Source organism: Manduca sexta, chromosome 19, assembly GCF_014839805.1.
Source record: "Manduca sexta isolate Smith_Timp_Sample1 chromosome 19, JHU_Msex_v1.0, whole genome shotgun sequence".
Lineage (NCBI taxonomy): Eukaryota > Metazoa > Arthropoda > Insecta > Lepidoptera > Sphingidae > Manduca > Manduca sexta.
In genome coordinates, this window is record NC_051133.1 from 1016268 (window position 1) to 1024689 (window position 8422).

General features: G+C 33.2%; 1 non-coding gene across 1 annotated transcript; it reads left to right on the top strand.

The window, feature by feature from the left end:
- Positions 1-1855: 1855 nt before the first annotated feature.
- LOC115441558 lies at positions 1856-1962 on the top strand. The gene has a single exon (XR_003938481.1). It is a non-coding gene; the product is annotated as a U6 spliceosomal RNA (small nuclear RNA).
- The last annotated feature ends 6460 nt before the right edge of the window (positions 1963-8422 follow it).

Below are 8422 nucleotides of genomic sequence, written 5' to 3' on the forward strand. Positions count from 1 at the left end.
AGCCGCCTAAAGCATTGCATTACCTAAAGCCACTGGACCTATGCTATATATTATCTCAAAAAAATACTGCAGGTCTCAGATTCGTTCCCCGGGTCGGGCAGTAATATTTTTTACTCAGTATCAGCTCGGAGTTAGGAATTTGTGCCAGATATGGTAAGGCTCGACTACTATCACATAATGGGACAGAATACGCACGGTGGAAAGTAGGTGCACTAATTGCGTCTCTATCTACCCTCTGTGAATTAAAGGTTCGAGCGTGCGTGTATTATAAAAATATATACTTAAACCGATTTTGAAAAGAGCAACACCAGAATTTCTTGCCCGTTCTTCCTGTGAGTATTGCTTTTGGAATTGGTAGTAGAGTTAATATTGACGGAATCTAAATAATGTATAACACTTTACAGGTTCAAGTAAATCATTTCATTTCATTTCATTTATAATTATTCCACCGAGGCAAGCCTTAGACTGGAATCCTCAAGGCAAGCAGAAACGTGGCCGCCCTGTGCAGACCTGACGGCGGACCGTCATTGCAGAGACAAAGAACATCGGGAAGACCTGGAGCGAAATAAAACGCGAAGCTTAAGACCGAGCGGTATGGCGGCGCACTGTGGATGCCCTCTGCCCCACCTAGGGGACATAGGAATATAATGAGAATTATTCCAACATAGGAGTAGATTTGTGAATTTGTTCATATATTTAGAACTATCGTACCGACATTAATATTTTCACTAATAGAAAAGTGCGCTGTCCATATTTATATTTAACAGATATAAAACCCTTCCGTCGTAATTAGAGGGGTAGACAATACAATACGCCCCCTTCTCCTCAGGGACGGACACGTGCCGTGATCCGTTATTATAACAAACAATCATTAGGTATGTTTGTATACATTTAATTAACTATTGACATGTTCAATTAGAGGGCTTCTTCATGACTTATTTATTATTTGGAGTAAGTGAAGATAATATTTTTATACGAATTTTCTATTTCCTGTTATTTTGAGAAAGATACTTAAAAGTATATCAGTTATGCATACCTCGGTAAAATAGATACTAAGTTCTTAATGTACTAAATTCTGGATAGATCCTAAAAGAAGTACAACATATTATACGGGTGTTTTAAGAGGTTGTATTAATTTCCCCAATTTTTGTTCAGTTAGTAATTAATGAAAATTTTATTATGTTGGGGAAAAAAATTGGAAATATTTAATCTATTTTATTTATATTGGATGATATTTAATTATAATTTATAGTAAATAAAATGCACAAAACTCAGTCTTTCTAAATAACGCCATCTAGTGCATTTTAAAGGGAATAATTGCAACGTTAGAAATGATTGAACTTCACAGCTAACACGTCTTGTCAGTATCTGTATTACATTTTGTTTATTTTGTGAAGCATAATATTATCATAACAATTAGTCTACTTGTAATATGATTTTACGGTTAATTACCTAGTATAGTGAATTATGACATAAGATTTTATTCAGATGTGAAACTCAAAGGTATAAATATATAAAATCAAAATACTGCCCTCTATTGAAAAACTGAGGAACTAATTCGTCAAGTGAACTTTACGTACACATACTTTCCGAATGTTTTATTATAATACTTGTAGATGGCGCTGTTATATAATGTTCCTACTCAAAAAGAATATTTATATATTTTTCACATTTATAATACATATTATTATAACTACTATTCATTAATATAAAACTATTTTATGATACCTTCATTTTATTAAAACAAAAAATGTGATATAGCTTTAAAATAATAATTATAAACAGAAGTTCTGCATTGCACTAGTAACATTTTTTGTAGTTTTAGTATAAGTACATTATTTCGTGCAATTTAGTTGTACTTGCTTCGGCAGTACATATACTAAAATTGGAACGATACAGAGAAGATTAGCATGGCCCCTGCGCAAGGATGACACGCAAAATCGTGAAGCGTTCCACATTTTTTAGACATATTAATTCCGATCGTGTCCGATAGTCATACTTCTTAATACGATAATTTCCCTTATTTGCGAACTTTACGATTTCTATTTTTGCCGACAAATTGTGTTCTAGAAACACTATAGCAAGCGCATTTTTTTTTTCATACACCGGACCTAGCATACTACCGTGAGTGAGTACTCTAGATTTCAATAAAATAAGTAACCAGTAGCCAGTATCAGGCAGACCGTATATAATTGGAAAAATACTGACAGATCCCGGAACGCATCTCCATTTAACAAACTCAATATGATGGTTTTTTACTAATATATATTATTATGACTGTCGCTAAAAACTCGGCTACAAAATATAATATCTGGCACCCTAACAGCAATCTTAAATAAAGACTCGTAAGTACTATTGCGTAACGAGTTCCAATAAATATCACTTCTCCCGAGTGAAAGAAAAAATTTTCATTCAAATCTTGCTCGTTAGGACGTGTAGAACAAATTAAAAGTTTTCTTTCTTTGTTATTTCAAAGCAAAGAAACTTTTTACTACACACTAATTGTACCCAAGACTTTTGCGTACTTTTGTATTTCATAACTCCGATATTGTTTCATTTTAGACCACATTTCGTTTTACTTAAAACTGAGTATGGAAGGTTCTCCGTGTTGCTTTTTGGATTTTCTGCGGAAGGATAGGACGAGGATAGGTAAATATAGCAACATATCAAACAAAAATATATCTATAAGTATATGGCAACGAAATCACTGATACCTAATCAATAAGTATAACTCTGGAAATCAAAAACCTAAAAAGTATTTTTGTTTATTGCTTTAAATGACGAGACGAGCTTGCCATTCGTCTGATGGTAAGCGATACGACCGCCCATAAACAGTAGAAACACCATCCAACAGCATGATTTACAAAATATTATTTGGTATTCCACTGCGCTCGCAGTCCTGAGACATGAGATGTTAAGTCTTATTATATCCAGTACTTACACTGGCTACCATTTCTTTCAAACCGGAATACAACAGTGACTACACATTGCTGCTTGGCGGCAGAAATAGACATTACAATGGTACCTACGTAAGCGGACTATTATGAGAGACCTATCACTAGTTATACGAACATTATTATCCACATTTGAAACGAAAAACCTAACTACCACGGTGTTTAAGCTCAAATAGTGCGCATTCAGACACGCGGGGTGTTAAGTGAATAGGATCACACCAACAGAGCATCGAGCCCTTTATGTCTGAGCACGTCTGTTGGCGGGCTTTACAACGTTCATGCAGATTAGATGCACTTTAGACAGATAATTAGGGCCCCAGACATTGAGTTTTGCGACTGAAGCGACTGATGGACTACGAAAAGTGTAGCCAATGGGAAGTTTAAAAATCATGTCCAGTATTAAAATTTCCCGAGTTTTTGATATTACGTATGCAATGAAGGTTGCAGTAACTATCGCCTTCGAGTAGAATGTATAATGAGATTGTATGCTAATTGTTCAAAATTCCATTCCCAGTACAAACACTTTCTGTGCGTTTCTATATTTCCTCACGTATAAACATTGGCTGCATGCAAAACTACATCTAGAGATTTGAGATTTCATAAATTATTACGCTGCGATTACAATTTTTATTTTCATAGAAAACATCCTAGATTTTTAGTTATAAAGACATTCTAGACAATTAAGTTTCTACACCGATGGAAGACAAAGATAGAAAACTCCAATCAGACGGTTCTAGTTATTTTTACTAGGATGGCAAACTATTTCCTTAGCGCCGGAGGAATGAGCAAATGTTTGCATTGCCTCCCTTTCCTCGAACGGGAATTGTATAGGAATACCCTGGATTTTCATTGTTAACTATGAATAACTATGAATATCTTGCTGGATTCCAAACTGAGCTTTATACCTCACTACGACCGCATGATCAGGAATGCTGGCAATATGTTGCGTTTTATAAAACGTAACACTAAAGACTTCAGGCTCACGCAGGCCAAAATACTTTTATATAACGCATTAGTGCGTAACGTACTTGAATTCGGTAGTGTTATCTGGAATCCATCTTATGAAACTCATTCCCAACGTATCGAGTCTCTTCAGCGACATTTCACAAGATACTTAGTATACAATATTCCTGAGCTTAACAACAGATGTTCGTACCAGGAAAGGCTATCAATTCTCAAAATAAATACCCTTTCCCAGCGAAGACGGGTGATAGATATTCTTTTCCTCAGAAACGTACTAAACGGGTCTTCATGTCCCGATCTCCTGGAACGCATCCAGTTTAATATTCCCAGACGCAACTCCCGCGTTAAACATAACAATATACTCAAATTACCGAGATACAAAACCAACTTAGGGAGAAACTCGCCATTTGCAAGATCCATCTCCACCTACAATACTTGGCATAAAACTCTCGACTTAGACATATTCCACGATAGCTCATTGTCAATCAAGAAAAAACTCTTAAAATAGTATGTAATTGTTACTTGTAACCATAATTTTAATTTGAATAGTAACTCTTATTTTAATTTTAATCTGATGTTGATATTGTTGTTTTTATTTTGATCTTGTTGTTGATTTTAATTCTGATTGTAATTTTAACTGTTGATGTAACTGTAATTTTTATTTGTGGTTAATGTATTTTTGTTTATATGCATTTCTTTATTGTTCACTTTTGTTTTTATTCTATTTTAATATTTTAATTTTGTACTACAGATTGTTTCTCGTATTTTATTCTTAACTAACTTAGTCACTGGTAATTTTGATATCTTAAGTGAATTGGACTCATATGAACGTTGTGCATGTCTGTTAGAAATATAAATGCTAGCTAATAAGGGTATAATTATTGTCAATTTTAATGTAAGTGTTTATATTGTTGACATGCCTTATAAATAAATAAAATAAAATAAAAAATAATAACTGGATTTTATTTATAAATTGCGAAAACCTTCATAGCGCAGTGGACGACAGCAGAAGGTTCAAACACAAGTAGAAACCTAAAATAAAATATTTTTTTGCACAATATATCTACACAGAAAGTCATCTAGTTTTATTATAGCATTTTTTATGTATACCAGTTTATTAGTTTATTTATAATGCATAATGTTAGCCTTGTATTTTATAGTATCCCACTGCTGGGCGCGGACCTTCTCTACTACTGACAGGGATTAGGTCATAGTCCACCACGCTGGCTTAGTGCGGATTGGTAGACATTACATAATAATGCAAACTTCTCAGGTATGCAGGTTTCCTCACGATGTTTTCTGCACCTTTAAAGCAAGCAATAATTCACAAAGAATACACATAGAATTAGAAAAGTCAACCTTTGAACCTGCGGACATTCGTCTCGGCAGTTTATTTGAATATTCTAAATTCAGATCTCATCCCTCGTCCAAAGAAACGTATGAACGAATTTAAAAGATAAAAAGGTTTAATTAAAAAAGGTCAATTAAAAGTAACTAGGTCCGTTTGTATCGGAAACAAATTCGAGTTTATTTCGCAAAGGTCTGGATTCCGGCGGGAATAAACGTTACGGCACATGTTTTTTGTTAAGCCAATGTGTATTGAATTGCCAATAGTCAGGCATCACACAGATCTAAATATGCTATGATGAAGGCGAGATTTTGTGAGTAAAAAGAAACAAGTTTAATTACCCAATATTGGCATTAGTGCCTTTTGTAAAGATATGTATGCTATCTCTCTATCATGGGATGGATGTAATCTCAGAAAAGTTTAGGTATTAATTCACCGTTCGTGATAGATGCACGAGCATAATCTGTAAAATCAACCATAGTGGCTTGTGTAGGTATTACGTTCCAAAAATGTCAAAAAAAATTGCAACACGTCAGGCTAATCATCAAGCGCAGGATCAATGCGCAGTGCACGTAACAAAACAGTACTGACGGGCTGCTCTTACCACGTAGCCCATTACATGTCACATAAAATTGTTTATTTATCCTAAAGCATTGTATTTTCTCGTTAAAGTGATGTTTGCGTATGAACGCACCCTCAACCCGGAACATAACACTCACGCGATCCCGGTGAAACGAGACGCACGTCATGGTGTTTTACGGCTTATAAATAATTTACAAGTATGGTTCGCTTAAAACAACTAGGCGTTTTATAATTTTTAACCGACTTCAAAAAAAGGAGGAGGTTATCAATTCGACGTGAATGTTTTTTTTGTATGTTTGTTACCTCAGAACTCGCTCATTTACGAATCGATTTGGAAAATTCTTTTTTTATTCGAAAGAAGTTCATGTATTTATCTAGCTTAACCAGCAATTTTAATTATGCACCGGCTTCAAAATTGGTATCTAATATATGTATACCCGTTATGTGATATTATTTTTTGGTGTTGAGTGGTTTTTGAAGGCGGTTTAATTTATTTTTTTAATTATTTTTATTATATTTTCTTGTTTACTTAATTTTTTGACAGTTGATAACTTAAATAGACGGTCAAATGAGGGCTAAAATAAATTGAAATCGTATTCTGAAGTGCATCACGCGTTTTCTAAGGTGTTATGCAGACGCTATTAACCGTTATCAAAAAGAAACAGTAAACTAATAAATATGTGCGCAATGACTAAACATTTCACTCATTGATGGTATATTATATTATTACTATACTAGTTTTTGCTTCTGGCTTCGCCCGTGTTAAGGGGTTTTGCGCGATAAAAGTCCCGTATAATCTCGGATAGAAAGTAACCTATAACCTTCCCAGGGTCTTAAACTATCTCTATACTTAATTTCATGAAAATCTGATCTCTAGATTTTGAGGATCGATAACATACAGAGAGGCAGAAAAGGAGACTTTCTTTTATAATATGTATAGATAATTTGCAGTAGTATAGTTTTGTTGTGTAACCAATAGTTGCTTCAACAACTTCATCACCTATCAATTTCATAATTAAGTTTAATCGGCAGTTAACAACCGGCTGACAGCGGCTGCGCGTCGCTTTACTAATAAGTATATGATTTATAATAATTAATATAAATTCTTTGGACTTGTACACCTGTAGGAGATTCATAACCAATTCCTAATAATTTAAACAATAATATAAGAATGATTTCTTATGTTTACGGGAATGTTAGACATTAAAATTAAACTATTTTTCAGATTTTATTGCGGTTTCTATATTTTAATTTTCTCCCGACGTTTCGAAGACTTTGCAGCGTTCGTGGTCACGGAGAGGACTGAGGTGTTGGTCATTCGCCAAGTCAAAGTTACAATATCTACTAATTATAATAATATCGATGGCTCCTACGTATATAATCGTATGTTTGTTTTGCACTTTTTTCAGGACAGAGCTTTAAAGGTGTTTTCTTGCACCGTATCGTTAATTTTAACCCTTTTGTTTTGAAATTTAATCTATGCATAGATGATCTAGGGAGGCACAATATAGAGTAAGAATAAAATATTAATTATTTGTAGTTTTGTAAATATTGCAGTTACGATGATTTCTGTCGGAAATGCATATGGAAAAAAAAATAGTAAGTGCTACTTACGATTTTTATGCCTGCTTAAATTTATATAGAAATATCGTATATAAAAGTTACGGTAGTATACAATGATCTTATTAAAGTAAAATTGAGACGTAACACATACATGCCATAATTAACTGCGTACATTGTAAACTTACTTGATTAGTGTATGTGATGATTAGGTGATCAAAAATAAAATGGTATATTATAAAATTATATTAAGTAAGTCGAATTTTTAATATAATAGTTTAATAGTTAAAATAGGTTTAAATAAAAACAGTAAATTTTACCTTAAGTTATATTTATTATAAAGTATTTAGGTGGGTACTATTCTTATACAGTCATAAATAGCCAAAGATAATTATGAAATTAACACAAAATTTCTCGTTTTTTTCTGGGTATACAAGTTGAAATTTATGTAACCAATGTATAGGTAATTTTTTTTACCTACGTACATGCAACAAGGAACTAAATGTTATCTTAAATAAACAAAGTGACCCTTTCATTACCCTTAATTTTCTAGAATCACAATGACATCTAGATATAAAAGTTTAATTTATATACAAGATATTTATTATGTATAGATTGGCAGTATTATAATTGAGCATCACAATTTACGTAAAAATCTTCTTATTAATTAGGTTTTAACAGTCGTTATAAGAAAGATTTAGTAGGTAACTTTCATGAGGAACATTAACCCGTAAAAGTAGTAATAATGGCTATCTAAAATCATTTAAAAGCTTATTTAATATCATATAAAAACATAACAATAAACTCTGTTTGCCAGTAAGTTATGAGTACTCTGCGTGTTTTTTATCGTTCGAAAAACTTTCTCCTAGCAAAACTAAGGCAATGCTTGTGTAATCCCTTATCTTTTCTATAATAGACTGCGGTGATGCGTGCTATTTTGATCTGAATGCAGACCAATTCAATGAACTTGACTGCCTCCTGAATAACTGCATTCGATTCATTTTGAATCTCCGTA